General features: G+C 37.9%; 1 pseudogene; it reads right to left on the reverse strand.

Moving 5' to 3' along the window:
• Positions 1–19,936: 19,936 nt before the first annotated feature.
• On the reverse strand, positions 19,937–20,110 carry LOC121825984 (U2 spliceosomal RNA; annotated as a pseudogene).
• Between the last annotated feature and the right edge of the window lie 7,399 nt (positions 20,111–27,509).

Below are 27,509 nucleotides of genomic sequence, written 5' to 3' on the forward strand. Positions count from 1 at the left end.
AGAGTACTTTCTTTCTTATGGACTCTGTTTGATTACCTTAAAATGGTATCTAATATGAAAGAAATAGTTTTTGTTTTGCTTTCTGGTTTTTTAAGATAGGATTTCACATAGTCAGACTGGCCTTGAACTCACTAACTAGCAAAAGATGACTTTGACCTGGTCCTCCTGTCGCCATATTTCCCAAGAGCTGGGATATAGGTGTATACTACTAAAGCCCTTCAATGAATGCGTATTTCAGACCAAAGTACTCTTAGCCAAGGATGAGCTGACACCTCCAACTGTTATTGATGCTGATAAGGAAACTGGTTTATACTGAAAATTGCAAGACTATTTTCAATCTTCCCTGAACCCGCATGTTCCTAGCCCAGTTATGTATCAATGCCTCACCTCTGCCTCCACTGGACCCAGTCTTCCCACCAGACTGCTTCTTTAAGCCTGGAGTCGCACTTACTATGTACAAGCCCACCAATTGCCTTGTGGGATTCTGACTCCATAGTGTGTAGTTTTCACCAACATTTACTCTTTTCTCTTCATTCACCAAATACATGGTTTACATGTAGTTTCTGTCATTATTTAAGATACCCTGTTACCTTATTGTGGACCCTCCAATAGACTCTCAGTGTAGTGCGGGCTGGCCTCGAACTCATGATCCTCCTATACCAGCTTGCTGAGTTCTGTGGTTACAGGCACTTATCACCACACCAGCTTCCTGCCACTGTACTAATGGTGTTTTTCTGAAGCGTACTAGTGTTTAAGTTTGCTAACATTTAATTTCTCCACTTTTAGTTTTCTTACATTTCTGGTGTTGTATTAAGAAATAATGGTTAACTCAAGGTCATGAAAATTTATTTATGGTATTTCCTAAGATACAGCTTAATATTTAAGAATTTGACCCATTTTTAGTTCATTTTTTTATATAATGGGATATAGAGGTCAAACTTTATTGTTGACTATGTGAGCAAGAATGTTCCAGCACCATTTGCTGAAAAGATCATGTTCTTCTCTTTTGAATTATCTTAGTACCCATGTAAACAAATAAAAAAATCTCTGAAAATGAGAGGCATTACTTCTAAACATTGAATTTGATTCTATTGATCTATATGTCTATCCACATATAAGTATCATGTTTCTTTTTCTTTTGAGACAGAGTCTCATATATCCCAGGTAGGTCTTGAATTCCTTATGTGACTGAAGACTACCTTTGCTTTACAATAAAAAGTTTCTGATCCTCTTGCCTATACTTCCCAAGTTTTGGAATTGCATGTGTGCACCACCACACCTGGTTCATGTAGTACTGGGGATAGAACCCATGACTTGGTGCATGCTAGGCAAGGATTGTACTTGGATGGAGCTCTAGCCTTACCCTGAATTCTTTTAATTTCAAATTGCTGTCAGTTTTGAAATCAGTAGGCATGAGTTTTCTAACTTTGTATTTTTCAGGATGGTTTTGGTTATTCTAAACTTGTCCATCCTGGTATTTTATAGTCTCTGACATATCTCTCTTTATTTCCCCTCCACATATTAAAATTGTACTAGATCGGGAATTTAGACTTTAGCTGCTTTGTGACAAAAATATAACTGTGTGACATAATTGTTATGATAATCTGCTTTACTTAACCATTTCATGACCTATATGTATCCTGTAATATATAATCAAGTTCAAATTATATGAGCAATGCAATTTACTTAAAATTCTCTGCTATCATTTATCTAAATCACTAGTATGTTACAGGGCACAGACTTGGGGTGCTTTGAAAATGAATTCCTTCAAAAATAGAAATAGAAGTAAGACAATATGAGAGTTATTTCTCTTTTTTTTTCTTTTTAAGATAGGCTTTTACTTGTAGCCCTAGTTAGCCTGCAACTCACTATGTTAACTTGGCTGGTTTCAAACCTGCAGCAATCCTCCAGCCACTGCATTCTAAGGGCTGAGATTATGGGAGTACCCTCTCTACACATGTGCCTGTCTTTCAAGTACACCAATGCTGTCCTTTACATGACTGTCAAAATGTTAGTTGTATTGGAACGTGAGTTCTGCAAGTCCTGAAGGAGAGTTGATGAAATAGTTAATGTGATGAAATGAAATGCCCCCTGCTCCTGTTTTCCCACCTATTTTCTTTTGAAACCGTGTCATTTCCATGCTCACAAAGCATCAAAGAATCTCTACTAGACCTAGTATATACTACTGGAGATGGAGTTAACCATTATGTGTTTTGTTCTCAACAACAGCAGTAGTTCACACATTTACTGGAACCTTAATTACATTGCTCTGTGAGCAGTCATTAATATGCCAGCCATTCACACTAAGCCATGAATTCTTAGAAATCAATAATTATGCTCCTTCATTTGTTCTTAACTGTGAGTTTAGCCTGTGTTGGATAATCAACATGAACATTTACCTCAATATGTTATTGTGATTTAGAATCTTAGAATTGGAGAATGTTGGGTGAGTTGAGTACTCAGGGTGGAACTTGTCCCTTTTCACGTTTCTACCTCTTTTTCTTCCTCAAATGAAAACCAAAGTTTCAGATTTTGAGATTCTGATTGGTTTTAGTAGATTTTATTACCCTCTCTTGCTCTGGTACTTCCAGTTGTCCCCAGCTGACCTTATAAATGTTCTGTTATCATATAAGACTGCCAGACAGTGTTGAGTATCATGACCAAAGGCACACACCTCTTGAACATATTCACAAATGGCTCCCAGGAAGCCACATGCAGGTTCTGTACTTCATCAAACATTATACAACATGTTCTGTTGATGATATTGCTGCCTGGTAATACTTGTTTTTAACCTTACTGGGTTTTTTTTGCTTGTCTATTACAGTTTCTGATTTTATGTTTTTATGGGTTTTGTGTGTATTTCTTATCCTTTGTCTTTGTCTTTTAAAATTATTCTGACTTGTTTGTTTTATTTACCTGTTTGATTTCTACAGAAAGAGAGAAAGAAGACATGAAGTTGGATGGGTGGGAAGTGAGGAGGATCTGGAATGGATTGGGAGAGGGAGAACCATGATTAGAATACATATTTTAAAAATAAGTTAAAAAAGAAAACTGAAAAAGATAAAAATTAATATAGTATTAGGAACATTTAACTATGTTATAACTAACTAGCTTTACTTATGGTAATTAGTGGAAGCCTAGATTTCACCACAAACCCACCTAGAAATGAAAATAAAGTGATGACGGCAGTTATACACTTGTCTGTGGATATGAGAACAGATGTAAATATAAGTAGAAATACACCGTGAGTTAAGAAATTTGATATATTAAAATTTGAATTTATTCACACCAATTGGTTATCTAATATCAAATGGTCAGCCCTGAAGACATACACATGAGTACTATTATAAGACCAAACAGGTTATATTTATATTTAGTTGTATATGTAAAACAATTAATGAAAAAAGAGAACATGAATTTGAAAGCAAGCAAGGGGATGTATGTGGGAGGATTTGGAGGGAGGAAAGGGAAGGGAGAAACGATGTAATTATATTGTAATCTCAAAAATAAAAGAAAAAGCTGGAAATGTATCTTTATGTGCAGAATAAATCAGAATGGGTAATTATTTATGTTAAGGTAGTCTCAATTTGGAGAAGGTTCCTGATCTTACATATTTCTTTATGCTTCCAGATATATATCATTGCTTCTATCATTTAAAAAATTTATCCCAGTTTTTAAATGTGATACTGAGAATAATCAATAGAAAAAGGACTCCCTCTTGAATAAGTAGTTCTGAGAATACTAGACAGCTATGTGCAGAAGAATAAAATTACATTATTATCTTACACTATTTATAAAATCAAATCAAAATAGATTAATGACTCAAGTGTAAGACGAAGTGAAATGCTTCATGTCAGCTGTCTTCATGATGATTTCGTTCTGTTTTTAAGGATTTCTTTTTCATTTTTAATTGTGTGTGTGTACGTGCACACATTCATGTGCATGTGTCTGTGTGCATTAGTGCAGTGTCTTAGGTAAACAGAAGAGGGTGATGTATCTCATGGATCTGGAGTTACAAGCTGTTGTGAGCTGCCAGATATGGGTGCCAGAAACCAAACTCTGATTCTCTGTGAGAGCACTATACAATCTTAACTGCTGAGCCATCTCTTCAGCCCCTACAATGATTATTTAATTTAACCTCTGTAGTGGGTAGCCATTCCAAAGCATAGGTAACAAAAAAGTAAACAAACAGTAGACACAAGCATAGCTAAGGAAAATAGTCAGCAGAATGGAAAGATAACCTATGGGATGGGAGAATATGTTGTCAAACCATAAATCTGATAAGGAGTCAAAGTCCAAAATACATAAAAGCTTGATAGTTTGTGTAAGACAGTAAATAAGCCAATTTTAAAATAAGCAAAAGACCTTTTCTAAGACATTCAAAGAACACGTGAAGATGACCAAGAAGCATCACCATCACTAATCATCATGAAAATGCAAATCAAACCCATGATGAAGCATGCATCTGGCACACACTGGTACTCTCCCAACTTGGCTAGCTGAGATGAGAGGTTTGTGAGTTTTAGGCCAGTGTGGGCTACATAGTGAGATCGTGTCTCATAAAGAGAAATCATAAAACAATGTGATATCACCTCACAGCCACCAGAATGGCTATTATAAAGATTTAGAGGATATAGGCAAAAAGGGAATCAATCCTTTTGCATGAAATGGCTTCACTCATTTTGGAAAAATCTTCGGAATTTTATCAGACAAATCAAAAGCGAGCATATAGTCCAGCAATCATACTTCCAAGCATAGATATGAAATGTATGAAATCAATATGTTGAACAGACATCTATTCTTCCACATTCATTCCAGCAATATTCATAATAGCCAATATATAGAATCAACCAAAATCCCCATCATTAAATGAATGGATATGTGGTGCATACACACATGGAATATGATTCAGTCTTTAAAAGGAAAGAAATTCCATCTTTTGTGACAATTTAGATGAGCCTATACATTATCTTAAGTGAAATAACCCAGGAACAGAAAGATAGGTACTGAATGGTTTTATTCCTATGTGAAGCATGAAGCATTCAGACTAATGACAGAGATCAAAATTATGTAGAGCAGAGGCCAGATCAAGGGCAGATTTGGAAGATATTGATACAAAATTTCAGGTAGAGAGGAAGAATAAATTCAAGAGAACTATTGTACACAGTGGCAATTTGCTATTAATAAGTAATGTTTTATTGAGTGATCTTAGAAAACAAACAAAACCACACCAGCTCCTGGCTCTCCCAGAACAAAGCTGTAAGTAAAGTGAGATATTGCCTTTTATGATTAACATTGTGATATGTTTTGCCACAAGCTTTCTTTTTATTTGCATTTATCCATTCACCCTAACAACATAAAACCACATTTACCATGTTTTACTTTAATAAAGGTCAAGAAAATGAATGCAGAAAAGTTAAAGGGTTTATGAAGGATGCAGGTAACTGCCAGCAGATCAAGAGTCTCTTTGACTCCAACATGGGACTCTTCTTTTCCTTTCATTTCCCTGGTTGCTCTTGCCTTATTGTGAGTTCCTCGTCATGCATCTATCTCTCACATAATTGTATTCCTTCCATTTGTTCCTGGGATCCTCATGTCTGCACTCTTCTATATACCCTCCCTTGGGAGTATGTTATTTTCCCCATGGCTTTAATAAGCTATATTACCAAGGATTCATTCCTCCATGTCTCTGGCTCAGTTTCTACTTAAGTCTAGGTCTCATATGGCCAAATGCCTTAGACTAGATCTTCACTTGAATTACTATTATTGTCTTATATTCTTCAGGTCCTAAACTGAACTCATTCTCTTTACCTGTACCAAACCTGCTCCTCTTCCTGTATATCTTAGGTGGTGAATGATGCCACAATAGATACAGTTATCCCAACCAAGATTCAATGAATCCTCTTGGATATCTCTCTCCATCTTCATCCCTTTCCTCATACAAATTGTGTTCAGCTTTTCTCCTAATAGCTTTCTTAGTTCATCAATTGTCTCCATAGCAAGTTGCATCTTCTCGTGCCTGGACCACTACAGCACCTGGCAAATGGTCTTCCTGAATTTGTTTTTGTCCTCCTTCCCCGCTAACATTTCTTTCAAACATAATAATCTTACAGTGTTTAAACCCTTGCTTATAATCTTTCAGTAGTATCCTATATGTTTATAACTAAAGCCTGGATTATGGCTCCTCCCGTGTGCACCTCCAGTACCCTATATTGATTACATCTTCAGAATACTCTCAGCCTAGGTTGAAATTTATCAGCTTACTCATATCTCTTTCACCTAGCTGAAGTCTTTTAAAGGACAAAAACTATGTCTATTTTCCATCTCCTGGATCCAGCTCAGGCTCATTAAGTGCTTGTTAAATGATTTAACTCTTACAGTTATCTGTGCCTGCATGCTTGTATTCATTGCCTAAATAAGTGCATTTTATTATAGAATTTTAAAAGTTCATAAACAACAGCCATCAAATTATGAGATGCAAAAAATCGAATTAGAATTATTCTGAATCCCATATTTTAGAGCTTAATTAGGTTATTATCTGACAACAGACTTTTCAATCCATTTGATATATTATCCATAGTTATGTGTTTTTCTTTTCTTGATGAAAATTAGAATCCTACTTTATCAATTCTTCTATAATATATTAAATGGTTTTCATTGTATATATTCATTTCACATGGTATTGTGTTACATAAGAACATTTTCATGCAAGTATGTATTATACATTGAGCATATATCCCCCATACCTCCCCCTCCCCTCTTCACTGCTTTAAACCATGGCCATTTAAAGTTATGTATATTTGTGAAGCACTATGGGCTCTTCCAACACTTTTGCATACTGTGTAGTATTTGGTCAGACTTGGGCAAATCAATGTCATTACCTTTCTATCTAGTGTATCTTTTTGTTTAGAAGAGTCTTTGAACTCCTTTCTGATTGATCTTCATGAATCACACAATAGTTATAAACTGTAGTTTCCTTACTATGCTGGGGAAGATTTATACCTATGCTTTGCTGTATTTTATCCAGCTTTCCTCTCTCCTTCCTCCCCAGATGACTCACCCTAACCTTTAATAATTATGATCACTATTTTTCTGTTTTAGATAAGGTTTGGATTGAATAATGTTCATGTACCCATTAGCAGCAACATGTGAAGATAAGCCTCAATTATCCTGAACTTTTTAAGTACTAGGAGAAAGAAGTAGAGGAATATTTTTTTTTTCTTTTAAGACATCAAAGGATCTAAGTCTGGGACCCCTACTGTCAATTTGGAGAATTTAGTTAAGAGGAGAATTTTCAGATTGGTGCAGTGTTCAATCTTCTCAGTTCTGTGGGGGAGACAATATATTTATAGGCTCCTATTAAATAGGCAGAGCTGAAGAGAAAAGAAATTCCTCTCACTATAAGCTCTCCAACTAAGTATTTCCATTTTCTCCTACAGAATGTCAAATACACAAGAAACAAGAAAGACAGGAGGAGAAGGAAGGAGGGAGGAAAGAAAAGAAAAATCAATGAACAAGGCCTTGTTAGAAATGTAGGAATATTTGATTTCTTATTTGAAAAAGCAGTACTTAAATATGTAATTTAAGCTGTAGAAAGTTGCAGTTTTCCTTTCAGAGCTGCATGGTGACCATGTTAATGAAATATTGCAGTTAAGATATGCCAATAGGAGGAAACCGCAAGCAAAAATTATGCCAGTTGGAAGTTGCATTAACTAGCCACTAAATATGAAGCTTTAAGGTAGATTGTGTGTGGGTGTGTTTTCATACACAAGCTAAATGAAAATTAAATCAATTATGAGAATAATTCAAGCTCTAATCCCCAAAGATTTGCTTCAATTAGATAATTGATGCAATTACATGAAAGGTTTTTTTGGGGTAGATTTTGCCAGTCTGAATTATCTCAAATTGCTTTAATTCTGCACTTCACTTTGATTATGTAGACCCAGTCGATGCTTGAGTTTGAGAGAACTTAAGTACCTGTTATGCTACCAGTGCAGATAATAACCTGCTCTATGGTCATCTTTTCCTTTTTCCTCCATAAAAGGTCATCTGCAGACTATGTTTATAAGTCAATTTCAGAGACAAACCCTCCAATTTACAGAGCAAATGTGCAGGGCTTCCTATCTGATACACCATGGGAGATAATTACTGGAAAAGAATGCTCTAGTGAAACTGTTCAGGAGTGAACATTGCTCCCCTTGATAGTTCCCTGTTTTGGTTGGAGAATGTAGGCTTGGGGAAAAATTGACCCGAGACAAATAATACAAAGTCTTTTTAAAAAGATGTATCCTAAACCTAAAGTATTAGACATGATTAAGAACATACTGCACTGTGATAGAAACACTTGATGTTCTTCAGGTCAGGTACTTAGCAATCTCAAGCAGCTGCACACCAGTGTCAAAGGAGAAGGTGATAGAAAGGGATTCTGGGAAATGATGTGCAATGTTGGAATAAAATGGCCTTAGGTCAGATTCTATTGACTTAGAATTTGACATACACCACAACTTAGGAAGTTTTGTTATTTCCTTTTTCTCTGAGTTCTCCTTGCAATATAAATTACATTAGTGAAAGAAAAAATCGAGGAAGACTGTCTTCTACATCCTAGGAACTGACTATGCAAGGAAAACAGTAGAGTTTGGGGTTATTCAATGTTGGGAGCAAATATCCCAGATAAAAACACACTATGACTTGATTCCTTACCACAAAACTCATAATGATCAAGCAATGTTGACTATCAGGTCATTGAAAAGCTGGGTGAGTACTACTTTACTCACATGCTATAGTTTAAGTAGCTAAGAATATTGGTGTTAAAGTAAGCATCCTTCAGGTATCTAATAGTTTTATTTACAAGGAGGAAATACTCATTCTCTGAAGGTAGTGTTTAAATGACATCAGATTTCTAAAATAAACTATAGCACTGCCTAACATTAATCTTGTCTCAAAGGTAGAATTAAACAATAGGTAAAATGTGCATGCCCCTTAATCCCCAGTCTGAAATTTACCCAGGATGCTACTATATAGAGTCAAAAGATACATTAATGGCTACTGCTATCTCTTTGTTTTCCTTCACAGTCAAAAGTTAGGAATGCAACCAATGAGCTACAGGGTATTAGCTATGAAAATCATGATCAATGGATACAACAACTATTATGGGGTAAATATATATTTTGTGGAAGAATATTTAGTGTTTCTTGAAAAGACAAGTGTATTTAAATTGAAAATTAGGCAAACTGCAAAACAATAATATAAAATGTAACATGACTCAGTATACGTATACACTGTGGAGAATCATAAAATTAATATGATTAATATATCCTTAAATTTGTTTAGTTAACTGTTGATGAAAATACTTAGGATCTACCTTATTTTAAGTATAAGTATTGTATGTGTAATCTATAAGCACTATGCTATACATTAGACCTCTAGAACATACTCATACTTGTAACAAAACTTTTGAACTTGACTGGTGTCTTCACATTCACCTTCCCCTTGTCCCTGACAATAATTATTCCAATTCTGCTTTTATGGATTTGATTATTATAGACTCCTCCTCTGAGGCTATACAGTGTTTCTCTCTGTGTGCCTAGCATATTTCGTTTAGCATTGTGTTCTCCAGGCCCACCCATGTTGCTGTTCTTGGCAGGATTTTTTTCCATAAATAGAAAATGTAAAAATACTTGCCAATTGAGCAGCACACTAAATAAAATAGTGAAAGAAGAGCTCTTAAAAGAAATTTATAAGTATTCTTTCATTTCCTTTTAAAAATTATATTTGTTATTATTTAAAATAATTTTTAAATTTAAATATATTTTGATCATATTTTTCCTTTTCCCAAGTCCTTCCAGGTCCTTTCTGTTCACTACCCACACAACTTTAATGTTTTTCTCACAAAACAAAAAAACAGTACAACAATTAAACCCCTCCAAAACCAAGAAAACAAAAATAAAACCACATCCAAAAAGGAAAATAAAACCACCAAAGTATAACCAAATAAAAGCACGCACACACACACACATACACACACACACACACACACACACACACACACACACACACACACACACACCCCAAACAAAAACAAATGTGGAGTCCATAATATGTTGGTCAACTACTCCTGAAGATGGGGCCTATCCTAGGGTGGTTGATACATACAGTGTCACTCTCTTGGCAGATGTAAATGGCAGTTCTTTTGTTAACCTTAAAGTTTTCATTCATTCGTTTATTCATTCATTCATTCATTCATTTTCAAAGTGTAACAAAATAAAATATAATAAGATAAAACAAAAACTATCATATGGAAGTTGTACAAAACAAACCAACAGAAGGAAAAGAGCCCCAGAGAAGGCACAAGAATTAGAGACCCACTCTTTCACATATTCAGGAATCCCATAAAAGCATTAAACTTGAAGCCATAATATTTCAGCATAGGACCTGGTATAAAGCCGTACAGGCCCTGCATATGCTGCCACAGTCTCTGTGAGTTCATATGAGCCTTGCTCATGTTGATTTAGAGGGCCTTGTTTTCTTGGTGTCCTCCATCCCCTCTAGCTCTTACACTCTTTTCTCTTCCTCTTCTGAGGGGTTCCCTGAACCCTGAGGGGAGGGGTTTGATGGAGACATCCTGTTTAAGGCTGAGAGTTCCAAGGTCTCTCACACTCTGTGTAATGTCTAGTTATAGGTCTCTGTATTTGTTCCCATCTGCCACAGGAGAAAGCTTCTCTGATGATGGCTGAGCAGTACTCTGATCTATGAGTATAGCAGAATATCATTAGGAGTCATTTTATCATTTACATTTTTCGACTAGTAATATATGGTTTTACCCTAGGTTCAAAGTTAATATAAGAACCCATATTTTTTCAAGTTAATGTATTCATTAACAGAAAAAAATACAAGAAGCAAAATCATCCAATTATAAGCATTCTCCTTTATCCCTTCTTTACCCTCCTTCCTGTAGTGGTGTGTGTGTGTGTGTGTGTGTGTGTGTGTGTGTGTGTATGTGTGTGTGTGTGTATGGTTTTCTGTATCTATATTTAACATAGGAGCAACAGATAAGAGAAGATATGCAATACTTGTCATCTGAATCTGGCTCTTCACTTAATATGATAATCTCCAGTTGCGTCCATTTTCCAGCAAACATAATTTTAGTCTTCATGACTAAATAAAACTCAATTGTGTGTATATACTACATTTTCTTTGTGTACTCATTTGTAGATGGACACCTAGGTTGATTTCATAACTTGGTTATTGTGAATCACACCCCCATAAACGTGAGTGAAACAGCATCCCTGTAGTGTGCTGGCTTGGAATGTATTACTAGGAGTGGCATGACTGGGTTTATATGATAGTTCTATGGTTAGCTTTTGAGGAACATCCCTACTGATTTCCTCAGTAGCTGAAACAGTTTACATTACCAACAACAATGTGTAAGAATTCTCTTTCCAGCCAGGCGGTGGTGGCTCAAGCCTTTAATCTCAGCACTTTGGAGGCAGAGGCATGCAGATCTCTATGAGTTCAAGGACAGCTTGATCTACAGAGTGAGTTCCAGGACAGCCAAGACTACACAGAGAAACCCTGCCTTAAAAAATAACCACCACCAACAACAACAACAAAAAGAATTCTCTTTCCCCTACATCTTAACCAGCATTTGTTGTTTGTTTTCTTTTTTTTTTTTTTTGGTTTTTTTTTGAGACAGGGTTTCTCTGTGTAGCTTTGCGCCTTTCCTGGGACTCACTTGGTAGCCCAGGCTGGCCTCGAACTCACAGAGATCCGCCTGCCTCTGCCTCCCGAGTGCTGGGATTAAAGGCGTGCACCACCACCGCCCGGCTGTTGTTTGTTTTCTTGACAGCCATTCTGACTGAGGTGAGATGAAATCTCAATACAGTTTTAATTTTTCATTTATCTGGTGGCTAATAATGTTGAATAATTTTCACATGTTAATTAGCCATCAGTATTTCATCTTTTGAGAACTGTTCATTTAATTGACCAAGTTTGGCTTGAGGATACTCCTTCTCTCCCTCCCTCCCTCCCTCCCTCCCTCCCTCCCTCCCTCCCTCCCTCCCTCCCTCCCTCCCTCCCTCCCACCTTCCCTCCTCTCTCCCTCCCTCCCTTCCTCCCTCCTTCCCTTCCTTTCCTTCTCTCTCTCTCTCTCTCTCTCTCTCTCTCTCTCTCTCTCTCTCTCTCTCTCTCTCTCTCTCTCTAGTCTAGATACCAATCATCTGTCAGGTATCTAGTTTGCAAATGTTTTCTTTCATTTTATACGATGTTTGTTCACGTAACTAATTGATCCTTTCACTATGTGGAAGCTTTTTAAAGTCCATTCAATCCCATTTGACAACTCCAGGAATTATTTCCTGAACTACTGAAGTCCTTTTCAGAAAGTTCTTTCCTGTGCCTTTATTTTGCCATACTTTTACTATGCTTTTCTCTGACAGCGTTGGAGTTTTAAATCTTATATTCCAATCTTTAATCCATTTTAAACTGATTTTTGCACAGGATGAGTGGTAGGAATCTATTTTTGTTTTTCTACATGTGGACACCCCCATTTCTCAGCACCATACACTTTTCTCCAGTGGATGTTTTTTTTAGCATCATTGTAAAAAGTCAGGCGGCTGTAGCAGGGTGGGTTTACTTTTGGGTCTTCTATTTTGTTCTATTCCATTGCTCTTTGTGTCTGGTTTTGTTCTAGCATAATGCTGCTTTAGTTATTATTGCTTCAGAGAACAACGTGAAATCAGGCGTTGTACTACCTCCAGCACTATGTTTTATATTTTTGCTTGGGATTTCTTTGACTATTTGAAGTCTTTTGTGCTTCTATATGAATGTTAAGGTAGTTTTTCTTTCTGCTTTTGAGAACAATATAATTTGGATTTTTATGGAAATTTCACTGAATCTGCAGATCAATTTTGGTAATATAGTAATTTTCACTACATTAATTCTGTCAACCCATGAGCTTGAGAGTTCTTTTCAAATTTTAGTTTCTTCAATGTTTTAAAATTTTTCAATGTGAAGTTTTTTACTTCCTTGGTTAGGTTTATTTTCTAGGGATTTTATTTCTATAAATGGAATTATTTTCCTGGTTTCTTTTTCAGCATGCTCATTTTTGGTATATGAAAGCTACCAGTTTTTGCATATTGATTTTATGTTGCATCATCTGTGTATGTGGGAACATTCTTTCATCCCTGAATGAGTCCATTTAGTCATGGTTAATGACCCTTATGAAGAGTGGCTGAATTTGGCTTGTAAGCATTTTAATGTAAATTTTTAAAAAACAGATTTTTTTAAGATTTATTTTTGTATTATGTGTATGGGTGTTTTACCGGCATGTATGTATATGTATCATGTGCATGCAGTGCCAACAGAAGACAGAAAAGGACATAGGGTCCTCTGGACCTGAACTTGCTGTGTGTAGGGCCTGGAATCTGAACTCTGGTTCTCTGCAAGAGCAACAAGTGCTCTTAATCACTGAGCCATCTCTCCAGCCCCTCATTGCGAAGTTTTTTTATCCTGTTCTTCAGGGATTTGGCCTATAATTTCTCTCTCACTCTTTGTGCGTGCATGCGTGTGTGTGTGTGTGTGTGTGTGTGTGTGTGTGTGTGTGTGTGTGTGTTAATCTGATTTTGATGTTATGTCTTTGTGAAATGAGTTTCATAATATTCTCCCTTTCTGTTTCATGGCATGGAATATTTTGATAAGCATTGTTTTTTTTGGTTTTTTTTTTTTTTTTTTTTTTTTTTTTTTTTTTTTTTGAGACAGGGTTTCTCTGTGTAGTTTGGTGTCTGTACTGGATCTCACTCTGTAGATCAGGCTGGCCTCGAACTCACAGAGATCCACCTGGCTCTGCCACCTGAGTGATGGGATTAAAAGCGTGCACCACTGCCACCTGGCCAGTATTTTTCTTCTTTAATGTCTGATGGAATTCAGTGTGGATTCCACCTGGGCCTGGCCATTATTTGTTTGTTGGTTTGTTTTCAGTTGAAAGATTATTACTGCACCAATATCATTGTTGATCATAGATCTTTTTAAACTGTTTATATCCTCTTAGTTTAATTTTGTTATACCCTATGTGTCAAGACATTTATTCATTTCTTTTAGATTTTCTAACATGTGAGAGTTCTTTCTAATTAAAAGATGAATCATATTCCATTGTATCTATGTATGGAATATCCTCTTGGTAAGCACATATATTTATGGATTTATATCTATGAAGTGTTTAGAGAAAGAATTCATTAGATTGTTAAATAAAAATGGTGAGTATACTACAGTCATACCTTCATGGTATCTATCATTCAGTATCTGTTTATTAGAATCAATCCATGTGAATCTATTAAATGGGTAACAGAATTTATTAAGATATAAATTGTGGAAATACACTCACGAATACAGAATGAAGTTGAGAGCCGAAGTCATCCTCTGATCTGATGATGAGTGAATCCACCTCGCAGGCAGGAGCAGGGAGAAGGGGCATGTGACCCTTCTCCAACTCCTTATAAGAGGTCATAATGGCAGGAAGCACAGCCTCCTTTGGGCCGAATAGCCCAAGGTCATGGGTGGAGCAAATACCACTACATCTGTATATTTGAGAAATTGTTACAGTATCAAGTTGAAAGGAGGAGGCTGAAGAGACAGCTGAGTGATGTCAGAGTACGTACTGCAGAGGACCAGGTTCAGTTTCCAGAACTGACATCAGGCAGCTCACATAGCCTGTAACTGAAGCTATAAGGGATCTGGTCTGATGCCTTCCTCTAGCTTCCAGGGGCATCTGCACTGCACTTTTGCACATATGCAAATATGTGTGTTAGCACATGTGCATGCCTACACACACAGACACACACACAGACACAGACACACACACACACACACACACACTACTTAAAAAAGATAATGTTGAAAGGAAAACAAAAGTGGACTGAAACTACTAAGGTGTGTTGATTGACGAGCTTTACTGATTTGTATTTCTTCTAGTGGATTTCACTTCATAACTTTTTTAGTGAATTACTATGTATGCTGTTTCATTACTTTTCTATAATGGTATTCATTTGATTATGTTAGAATGCTCTCTGTTATATATACTAGTGTCTTATTATATGTAACATTATTTTATGAAATATATGCAGTAACAATTTCTCCCACTTTGTGTTGACTTTTACTTCAACTATAGTATTTCAGTATATATAAATATTTGAAATACTTATGTAGTCATGTCTATCAATCATTTATAGCTTCTCACTTTTATGTTATCTTTGGGAAAACATTTTCCACTCTAAGATTATGAAAATTAAATATCTCTGGGTTCTAACACTTTAAGTGTATAAATCTTATGGAAATTTTGACTTTATTTTACTTAAGGCATCAGATAGTATCTAAGTTAATTTTCCCTGGAAAAGACTTGCCATGTGTTCCAGTATCATTATTGACTAATTATTTCTCTCTTTTCTATGCCTATATATTATGTTTTTACTGTTGTGCCAATGAAAAGGGAAATGCTTATTTATTTTAAAAATTTAAAGAAGTAAACCATCATTCTGGAAAATATAAAATGTGACCTGATACTACCATATATACCTAATAGCAATGTCTCTTCCAGACAAAAATTACCTGTGATTCTCATATCTAATATTTCATTCTATTTTAATACTGATATACTTGCAAATGAAAATTTCAATTACTGTGCAAAATAGCATAGTATGCTCAGGATATATGTGCAACAAATTTTCATACTACTTGAATATTATGTGTATGTGTGTGAGAGAGAGACAGATGTGGTGCATGCATACATATGTGTGCATATGGAAACCAGAGATCTTCCTCTATCGATCCTCATTTTGTTTTTTAAGACAGGGTCTCTCACTGAGCCAGAAGCTTATCATTTCAGCAAATCTGGCTGGCCATTGAGCTACTGGGATCCACCTGCCTCTGCCTCCCAATGCTTAGCTTATAGGCATTTGAACTTGGGTTCTCTTGCATTCACAACAAGCACTCTTACCCACAAAGCTGCATTCTCAGCCCCTTACCTGAAGAGTTTACATCTGCCAATAAACTAGTACCATAAAGAACAAAATATGGCATTTTGTTACACTAAATATGTAAATCGGTATTTGAAATTTAAATGTCCCTAAAGCTTATTTAAGCTCATCCTGGGAAAATAATGAGCAGTGTGGTTCTATTATATTTCTCATTAAGGATAAAGTCACCAAGTTGCAAATAATTTGGTGTGAAAATCTACCATTTTTCAAGGTTTATGTTTCCTCTTTATCTAGTCATTAAGAAAATGAAGCTGGACAGACTCTGCCAGCTCCTATTGGAGAGGTGAGTCTTTGTTCTCCTAGTCAATCACCCCAGCCTTTAGGCCCAGGGGCACAGCCTGTTCCCCCACTCCCCCATTGCAACTCCAGTTGCAGGCCACCAGGCAAGACTCCTCCAGGCAGGCCAGACTACCACCATCCCCTACCAGTCCCTGTAACCTACAAGCCCCACCTCCCCCAAATCCACCCACCCTCCAAGATTGAAGCAGCTCCCTGAAACACAGACTCCCCCCCCCCCCCCGCTCTGATTGGACCAAGAGGTTAGTTCTTGTTCCAGCCGATCACTCCAACCTCTAGGCTTTAAGCCCAGCGGCACAACCCGCGCCCCCAAACCTCCACCCACTGCAGCCCCAGTTGCAGGCCAGCAGGCCTGACTATCAACCCCCACATCGGACCCTGTAATCTACAAGCCCCACTCCATCCCCCAAACCCGCCCCCATCCCCTCCCCAGGACTGCAACTGCTCCCTGAGACACAGACTCCACCAGCTCTGATTGGACCAAGAGGTGAGTCATTGTTCTCCTAACCAATCACTCCAGCCTCTAGGCCTTAGACCCAGGGGCACAATACTTGCCCCCATACCCCCACTCTAGACCCAAGGATACCACTCTTGGGCATATACCCAAGGGATGCTAAATCATACCACAAGGACACTTGATCAACTATGTTCACAGCAGCTTTATTCATAACAACCAGAGCTTGAAAACAACCTAGATGCCCCGCAACTGAGGAATGGAGTATTACTCAGCTGTAAAAAAAAAAAAAACAAAAAAAAACATGACATTATGAAATATGCAGGCAAATGGATGCAACTAGAAAATATCCTGAGTGAGGTAACCCAGACTCAGAAAGGCAAACATAATATGTACTCACTCATAAGTGGATACTAGATGTAAAGCAAAGGATAACCAGACTACAACCCACAGCTCCAGAGAAGCTAGGAAACAAGGAAGACCTTAATAGGGACACATGCATCACCTTGGGAAGAGGAAACAGAGGCGATCTCCAGCCTTCATCCAGTGACTGATAGAAGCAGATGCAGAGATCCACAATCACCCTGAGAGCCCAGTAAAAGAGAGGGAAGAGGGAGACTATATGAGTAAGGGGAGTCAAGATCATGATGGGGAAATCTTCAGAGACAAATGAACCAAACTCCTAGGAGCTCAGCAATGGAACCTGCATGGGACTGGACCAGACCTTCTGCATACAGGAGATAGTTGTGTAGCTTGATCTGTTTGAGAGACCTTTGGCAGTAGGATCAGGATCTATCCCTGGTGCATGAACTGGCTTTCCAGATCCCATTACCTATGGCTGGACACCTTGTTCACGCTTGATGCAGGGGAGAGGCGGCAGGCTTTGCTGTCCCCCCATGGGAGGACTCACCCTTTTGGAGGAAGGGATGGGGTGGGTCAGAGGGGAAGCCAGGGGGCAGTGGGAGGAGGGATGAGAGGGCATCTGTGGTTGGTATATAAAATGAATAATTTTTTTAAAATAAAAAATAAAATGAAACTGAGAACTCAAAGCCAATGACCAACTAAGAAAATGTGTTTTAGTGTGCCATTTGATTCAGAAAACTTGCTGAGCCTACAGAGAATGACCAAATTAGTCAGCCCTTTTAAAAAATTATCAGAAATAATTTTCATCTATCTCCAAGTCCTCAGTGACACTCTGGTGGCTGTTGCTTAGCAAATGTGTTATAAAAATGATTCTATTTTTATTTCTATGGAAGAAAATTTATGGGGCATATTATTAGCTATAAAACAATTTTCATCTCTTGCTGGTTTTCAGTATTGCATCATGAGTTATCCCATTTATACATTTATAGAGCTTCATTCAAAAGTGATACTGACCTGAGAGGGCAGCTGTGCTCTGGGTCTCATTTCTACTTCTTTGTAGCTTATTCTCTATTCTTGGACAAACTAGGCCCAACTTTGTGCTCCATTTCCTTCACTTTTTACCAAAATAAAGAAGTTACTTCTGTGAGTTTAAGATTACTTTCTGGCCAGGTATGGTGGCATGCACTTTAAATCCTAACACCCAGGAGGCAGAGGCAGGAGGATCTTGAAGTATTGTCTAGTCTGAGTTATATGGCAAGACTATCAAAACTAAAGTATCAAAACTAAAGTAAAAAGGACAATGAGGAGGAGATGAATGAGGAGCAAGAAGAGGAGGAGTAGGAAGAGGAGGAACAGGAAGAGAAGGAGACGGGAGAAGAAGAGGAGGAGAAAGATGAGGAGGAGAAGGAGGATAAATAGTAGGAGAAGTGGGAGGGGGGATTTCTCTCTTTTGTTAGTCTAGATTTTATATTTACTGACACAATAACAAACTGTTTGTAGAAACTGCCCAAGGGAGATTCTGACAAGTTTTGTCATGCACAGACATGGATTATGTACTTTCATTTGTGAATATGAAACACAACCTTCCCCATCAAGTAAATGATGATTAATTGTTTTAGAGTTTGACAGACTAGCTCAAAGTGAGCCAAGGAAATTCTAAAGCACGTGGCTCTCTTTTAATTTCAAACACCTGTGAAGTACAGGCTGTACCTTGTGCCACCAGGTGCATGTCTAACTGGCTTAGAAGATGCTATAGCATGACTTGTAGGTAGAATCTTGATAGGACTATAAAATTAGATAAACTCAAAACTGACAAAAAAATCTCCTTACAAACTTTCACACCTAATTTCATGTTGAAATGTGTTTCACAAATGAACTATGCATTGGTCTAAGAGTCTGTAAACCTACAGTTCCTGTTAAGTATTTGTTTTTAAATGAGAAAAAAGATGAGTTATATGGAAGAGAGTGTGGAATGCTGGCTTGAAGACTTTCCAGAACTAAATAAGATTGTAAAAGTTTCCATTACTTTTTCAATTCCTGCAGATTATATGTCCTGCTTCTATAATGCCACATGATGAAATGTCCATAATGAATATTTAAAGCAAAAATCCCTTCTAATATATTTTAAACAATATTAGGTTACTGACTTCATAAATGGAAGAATCCCATATTAAAACTTTAACTAGATACTTCCTTATAAATCAAAGGATTTGTTTTCACTATAGAATATGATGCCTTCAAGAAAACAACCACTCGAAAAGAATTTCTGAGCTTCCCAATTAGAGTCATATGTATTTACCCTCTGCTCTTGTCTAGTACATGGGAAACACAGCCCTTTATGTGATTTGTATGGAACACTGAGGATGTGTAGAAATGGATTTGGATAAGATATTTAATGAAAATCAGGAACTGCCTTACCTTTTAATTTCTTGATATTCTTTCATAAATATTTGTTTTTATGTATATGAATATTTGGCATGAATGTATGTGTATTGGGTGCATTTCTAATGTCCATGGAAGCCACAAAAAGGCATCAGATCCTCTGAAACTGAAGTTACAATGTTTGTTGGCCTTCATGTGGGTAGTAGGATGACCATGTATAAAGATGAGAAAAATAAACCAAGGTTTTGTCATGTAACTTGGTTTACAAAAGGTCAGAATTAATATACCAGGTCTTTCAGAATTCTGCTGCTTGTTGTAGGATGTGATATTTAGCTATGGTAGAAAATTTAAAATATTCCTTTTACAGAGATAAGCAGATTCTGTCTTGGACATGAAGAAAATGTATGTATCAGTGTGATTATGATATGTTTAGCTGACAAGGGGAATAGAGACAGCTAAAACATGTGGAAATATTGTTGTCTTAAAGTTCTATGAAACAACAAAACTTTGTCATTTTGACTAGGCATTTGCATATAACTTTACAATGCAGTAGATGCTACACTTGATCTTAGCCAAAAGGCCGAGAAGCGATACAATGCAGTAGATGCAAATTAGTATTTCACCAACAAATGTAATGTACTTACTTCCAAACTCTTTAAGGAAAATGGGGCTCATCATGACAGTTTCATACATGCATTCAATGTACTTTGATCGTATTTACCCCTCCACCCTAGATTCTGTACTCTCTCTCACAGTGCGACCATTTCTAACTAAACAGTATCCCTTCTCCTTTCAGGTGTTTAAAATGCTCTAGATTATGCCTCCGAGAGAAGACATGATATTAGTCTTTCTGAGTTTCACTTAATGGCAATCTCCAGTTCCATCAGCTTTTCAGTAACTGCATAATATTGTTTATGTCTTAATAAAACTCTGTTATGTACATAGCCCACATTTTTTTTGCCCATTCATCCACTGATGCACACCTAGACTTCTTCTAGGACTAGACTGTTGTGACTAGCAACACAGTGAATATATATGAGTGTGCTAGCTGCTTTTCAGCATTTTGAACTTAGTTAAATTTATAATATTTAGCCAGAGATGACAGTAATTATGGACACTTACCAAGGCTTTCTATGAGCTACCTACTGCTCTCTCATTAAGCACAATTTTCAGAGTTTCTATGTGTAATCAGTATAGTTACTATACTCATAACGTAGATGAGACAGCTGAGTTTCAAATATTTTAAATAGTTTGTCAAAGGCTTAACTGTCACCAAGTACTAGTGATGGGCCAATCTAGGACTTATTTAAAAGGTTTTAATTCTCACTGTGGCTACTTTCCGAGGGAGCTAGAGCAATTAAGATGTATCCAAATGGTCATTTACATTAAAATTAATGTTAGGGTTAAAATTGCAAGGCCAGGAACACTGAGCAAGGTCAACAAGAGGGTTTGTAGCTGGGTATGAGATAACCAGGACAAGGCTCTGGGAAAACTAGTTTAGTCTCAGCAGGCTCTGACTAGCTTTCTGTCCCCAAGAACATATGCAAGGCACCATTGCCTTTTCTCATATTCTCACGTCAAATGCAGCCGATTACAACAGAATTAATTGTGCACAATGACAGCTTTTGACAAAACCACCACCTATTCCAGGAAGGAGATCACCTTAGATTGTTTCCACAATCAAGGAGCTAAATATGAAGTAAAAATTAAAAACTGCAGCTCCCTCTCTGTAAGCTGTGATGGGATTTAGCTCCCCATAGGCAGTGCACACAAGTGTCCAAAGCAAGCAGAATATTAGTTAACAGCTAGTGGGCCTCTCCCCACCTCCCCCGGTTACAGGCTAACAGACATAGCCAGGGCCAAAGAATGGCAAACTAAGCCATGATGATGAAAGAATAAACAAGAATAAATATGATATGTGACCACTCTCCTCAATTGAATAAGCAGCATGTGACCATCTCCTGGTTAGATCAAGAGACCATACACAGAACATGGGGCCTCCCATTGCCTCGGCCTGCGATACACCCAGAGAATTAGCCAATCTTGCTAAAATTAACTGTTTTCCCCCTAGTTTCTGCTCTAAGTCTTTGAAAATTCTCCTAAACAAAGTGCTTAGCAGCAACACCTCAGGGCCCTTCCCACTATGGGAAAGTTTTCTGTTCTTTCATACTAAGGCTTTCTTTAACTTTCCTTGCTCCTTAAACATCGTCTGCATCCTTAAACATCGTCAACATAAGACAGTAAACTCGAGAGCCACCACAGATTGACTGTTGGTGATGATCGATTGTCTGACACCTTAGTCCCTGGGTCAAGCACATCTGGGCTGAGCCTGAGCCCCACAGATCTCGACACTGCATTGGGTACACAATACGCAATCTATTGAAGACTGAATAAAACTACGAGGTAGAGGCAGGGTAAATTAATCGTCTGACTGCTTGAACTGGGACATAGACTTTTTTTGACCTTAGTGGTCCTATGTTGTAGGCCTGTGTACCTAAGCTACAATCTGTTATTGACTCTCCAGTATTGTTAGTGCTTATGCTCTTTTTGGGGGGTCTGCCACCCAGCTCTTAAATACATCACACATGGAGGCTTATTATTACTTATAAATGCCCAGTCTTAGCTTGGCTTCTTTCTTGCCAGCTTTTCTTAACTTCAAATTATCCCATCTACCTTTTGTCTCTGGGCTTTTTCCTTTTCTTGCTTCTGTATATCTTATATTATTTCTTACTCTCTGGCTGGCTGTGTGGCTGGGTGGTTGGCCCATCTTTTCTTGCTCTTTTTCCTCTCCCAGATTTCTCCTTTTATTTATTCTCTCTGCCTGCCAGCCCCACCTATCCTTTCTCCTGCCTTGCTATTGGCCCTTCAGTACTTTATTAGACCAACAGGTGTTTTAGAGAGGCAAAGTAACACAGCTTCGCAGTGTGGTGATATTGATTAATAAAACTTTCTAAGATTCATGTTACATCGTAGAGTTAAACAAATGCAACATAAAGAAAACTAACCTTAAAATAATATTCTACAACACTCCAGACCATTAGGGTACTTGAAGATGGTGAGTCATAGAATGCTTAGCCTTTGTTAGTGTATGAGCCAAAACTTTTTATGTCTTTGTGTATGCTCATATGTGGTTCCATTTATAGAACCCTAATATGCAGTCCTGCCACCTTTAGAATTTTCTGTAGGTTAAAATCTCTCTATACCCCTTTCTCTACATGTTTCAATTCTAAATGTGTTTCAAGGCTCATGGGAGAAGACACCCATTCTATTTATATCTAACCTTTCCCTCTCTCCTTCTTCAGAACACCTACATTACTGTTTGTTCCTTACTAAACTTTCCCCTTTCAACCTGCGTCATGGTCATTTTATGGTTTTGGTGTTTTTTTTTCTTTTTCTTGTGTGTGTGTGTGTGTGTGTGTGTGTGTGTGTGTGTGTGTGTGTGAGAGAGAGAGAGAGAGAGAGAGAGAGAGAGAGAGAGAGAGAGAGAGAGAGATTGAATTCCAGACTAATCCTCAGTCACTCACTCTTCCACTGTATTCTTTTTTTTGTTTTTTTTTTTTTGGTTTTTCGAGACAGGGTTTCTCTGTGTAGCTTTGCGCCTTTCCTGGGACTCACTTGGTAGTCCAGGCTGGCCTCGAACTCACAGAGATCCACCTGGCTCTGCCTCCTGAGTGCTGGGATTAAAGGCGTGCGCCGCTGCCGCCCAGTACCACTGTATTCTTTTAACCTGTGAAGGTAATACAGACCACCATCTTAGGGTAGGGCCACCATCTTAGACCACCTGCTGTACTCAGTTCCAGAAAGGACCTTAGGAATGTGCCATGACAACTTGAACAGATACAGAGCAGTATGCTCCTGCAGACATTCTGTCTGAGGTTTATGGCCCTTGAAGATATCTAGATAATCCTGCTGAGCAATCCAGATAATCCTGTTTAGCGGGTTGTGGTTCCCTGGGGAAAAGTCTTTGGTAATCTCTGGGGGTTTTGTGAAACGGATACAACAAACCAAACCTAGAGTTTGCCCATAGAGATAGTCTTACTGTCCAGGTTTTCCCTGTCTCCTCCTCCTAAGGTTGGAATTACAAGCAGGCTGCTATACATACCTGGAATATTTATGGGTTCTGGGGGTCAGAATTCCATCTGGGTTCTGGGCCCTCTTGATAAGAGACTTTAACTGCCGAGTCTTCACTCCAGATCTCATTTTGTTTGTTTGTTTGTTTGAGAAAGGGTGACATTATGTATCCAGAACTAGCCTTTGAATACTTATTTTCCTGTCTCAGCCTCCCCAGTGCTGGGATTTCAGACATGCATAACCACATCCAGATACATCATAGGCACTTTAAAAAAAAATATGGTATAGACTCTTGCTACACCAATTTTTCTTAATTGTCTCTTTGTTTTTCCAAATAGAAATAATTGGGAGGCATTTGGTAAATGTACAAATGAACTGAAGATGAGGACTCTGGGCACCTTATGCTACTGTATCTCTAATGAACTACTATTATATAAACTTGGGTACATGGACTAACTTTGCAGTTCTGCACTAAAGTCAATTCTGCTCATGTTTGTCTTACTTTTATTTCAGGTTTTTTTAAATTTTATTTTACAATACCATTCAGTTCTACATATCAGCCATGGATTCCCTTGTTCTCCCCCCTCCTGCCCCCTCCCCTTCCCCCCAGCCCACCCCCCATTCCCACCTTCTCTAGGGCAAAGCCTCCCCCGAGGACTGAGATCAACCTGGTAGACTCAGTCCAGGCAGGTCCAGGCCCCTCCTCCCAGACTGAGCCAAGTGTCCCTGCATAAGTCCCAGGTTTCAAACAGCCAACTCATGCAATGAGCCCAGGACCCGGTACCACTGCCTAGATGCCTCCCAAACAGATCAAGCCAATTGACTGTCTCGCCTATTCAGAGGGCCTGATCCAGTTGGGGAACCCTCAGCCTTTGGTACATAGTTCATGTGTTTCCATTCGTTTGGCTATTTGTCCCTGTGCTTTATCCAACCTTGGTTTCAACAATTCTCGCTCATATAAACCCTCCTCTTTCTCACTAATTAGACTCCTGGAGCTCCACCCAGGGCCTAGCCGTGGATCTCTGCATCCAGATCCCTCAGTCCTTGGATGGGGTTTCTGGCACGACTATTAGAGTGTTTGGCCATCCCATCACCAGAGTAGGTCAGTTCTGGCTGTCTCTCGACCACTGCCAGCAGTCTATTGTGGGGGTATCTTTGTGGATTTCTGTGGGCCTCTCTAGCACTTTGTTTCTTCCATTTCTCATGTGGTCTTCATTTACCATGGTCTCCTATTCCTTGTTCTCCCTCTCTGTTCTTGATCCAGCAGGGATCTCCTGCTCCCACAGACTCTCTTTCCCTCGACCCTCGCCCTTCATCACTCCCACTCATGTCAGCTACTCTGAACCTGCTAGAAGAGAAAGTAGGAAGTAGTCTTGAACGCATTGGCATAGGCGATCACTTCCTAAATATAATACCAGTAGCACAAACACTGAGAGAAACAATCAATCAATGGGACCTCTTGAAACTGAGAAGCTTTTGTAGAGCAAAGGATACGGTCAACAAGGCAAAGTGACAGCCCACAGAATGGGAAAAGGTCTTCACCAACCCCATATCTGACAGAGGACTGATATCCAGAATATATAAGGAACTCAAGAAATTAGACATCAAAACGACCAACAGTCCAATTAAGAAATGGGTTATAGAACTAAACAGAGAATTATCAACAGAGGAAACTCAAATGGCTGGAAGACATTTAAGGAATTGCTCAACATCCCTAATCATCAGGGAAATGCAAATCAACACAACTCTGAGATACCACCTTATGCCTGTCAGAATGGCTAAGATCAAAAACACTGAAGACACCTTATGCTGGAGAGGATGTGGAACTAGGGGAACTCTCCTCCACTGCTGGTGGGAATGCAAGCTTGTACAACCACTTTGGAAATCAATATTGGATTTTCTTAGAAATTTGGGAATCAATCTCCCCCAAGATCCAGCTATACCACTCTTGGACATATACCCAAGAAATGCTCAATCATAACACAAGAGCACTTGCTCAGCTATGTTCATATCAGCGTTGTTTGTAATAGCTAGAACCTGGAAACAACCTAGATGCCCTTTAACTGAAGAATGGATAAATAAATTGTGGCACATATACACAATGGAATACTACTCAGCAGAGAAAAACAATGACATCATGAGGTATGCAGGCAAATGGATGGATCTAGAAAAAATCATCCTGAGTGAGGTAACCCAGACTCAGAAAGACAAATATGGTATGTACTTGCTCATAGGAGGATACTAGATGTGGAACAAGGATGACTGGACTGCTACTCACACCACCAGGGAGGCTACCTGGAAAACAGAACACCAAGAACGACACGGGGATCGTCCAATGATGGAGAAATGGCTGAGATCTACATGAACAATCATGTTTGTCTTACTTAATATTCATGTTAAAGTTCCTTGTTGTGAATAGCAATTCTCAATGTATGATTGCCAACCCGCTTCAAGGATGAAAACACTGAAATCTATAGTCATAATCAAAAGACATTTTATCCTTTTGCATGTATTGATATTTTTCACTGCTCTTGCCTTGTTGACAAAGGAATCAAGGCAACAACACCAACCATTCTAGAGTGTCATTGTATTCATTACCATCATGCATGTAGTTTTTAAAATTCATTTGTGCATAATATTGTCCTTGATAAAGCAGTAAATTTCAGATTTATTAAATCTTGAGCCCTAAGCACACATTTTAACATTCTGTTTTATCGAATTGGAATAATGTACAATACAGTCTGTTGCAGACTGAGATCTGACAGTGGCCTTGAGGAAGCATATCTGTGTGAATATGTTATGTAGTGATGTTTTTACATGGAACAATATTTTACATGAAAGAACCAGTCTTGAGTATTCTGCAGACTTTTTCTACAAAATTAAATAACTATGTGTAATCTCCAGAAAAAATAACTGATGGTAATTTTTTATCAATGATAAATATTTGTGCATTCAAGTGCAAATTAGTTTTGAAAAACCTACCTCTGCAACTCTGTGCCTGACAAATTTCATAAACAAAAGGCTTTTCTGAGAAAATCAGAGGTGATGTTAATGAATGTATTTTTGGGGTATTATGTATAATAAATATAATTCATATATAACAGTGTACCTAACATTTTAGAAAGCACCTTTGCTTAAATATTGGTGTGATAGCCAAGAAGAACATTGCTAAGTACCTGAGACATTTTTAAGTGACCTCTTCATCTTGTAATTATGTAGCTTTCTGCAGCTGAATTTTCTTTGTGTGTTTGAACAGAAACAATATATTACAACCCAATGAATGCAGAGAGATAAGAACACAGCATTTTAAGATTTAGCCATATACTAGAGATATGCAAAAACATAAAGCAAGGTTTAATTTCTCACTATTTTTGCTTTGGTTTAGAAAATAAAAGTATCTCTTATTAAAAATGTTAGCATTTAATTTTTCTATTTTTGTGTGCATGTGTGTGTGCCTGTTGGTATATAAGCAAATACATGTGTGGTAGATGTGTATAGAGGCCCGAGGACAGCCTTTCTTCTATTTCTCATGTGTTATCCACATTTACTTTGTGATACAGTCTCTTGCAGGCCTAGGAATGTTCAAGTTGGCTGTGCAGGATGGCCAGTGAGCCTCTATGCCTCCTCTGCACTGACATTGTACTTACATAGCCATGCCCAACTTTTTCTTTCATGTGAATTCTGAGGATCAAACTCATATCCTTGTGCTTGCAAGGCAAACACTATGGGCAGAATTAGCTATCAGTCTAGCCCTGAGTTTGTACTTCAAAAGCTATTAAATCAAAACAAGTGAAAAAACAGTAAAAAATAAAAATAAAACAAAAAGCCTATAAAACATTTTGTGTTGGCCAACGTTTCTGGAGCATGTGGTCTGCCCTTAAGTTTGTGTGGTTGATATACTTAGTAAAAGTGATTTTTCA

The sequence above is a fragment of the Peromyscus maniculatus genome, chromosome X, assembly GCF_049852395.1.
Source record: "Peromyscus maniculatus bairdii isolate BWxNUB_F1_BW_parent chromosome X, HU_Pman_BW_mat_3.1, whole genome shotgun sequence".
Classification (NCBI taxonomy): domain Eukaryota; kingdom Metazoa; phylum Chordata; class Mammalia; order Rodentia; family Cricetidae; genus Peromyscus; species Peromyscus maniculatus.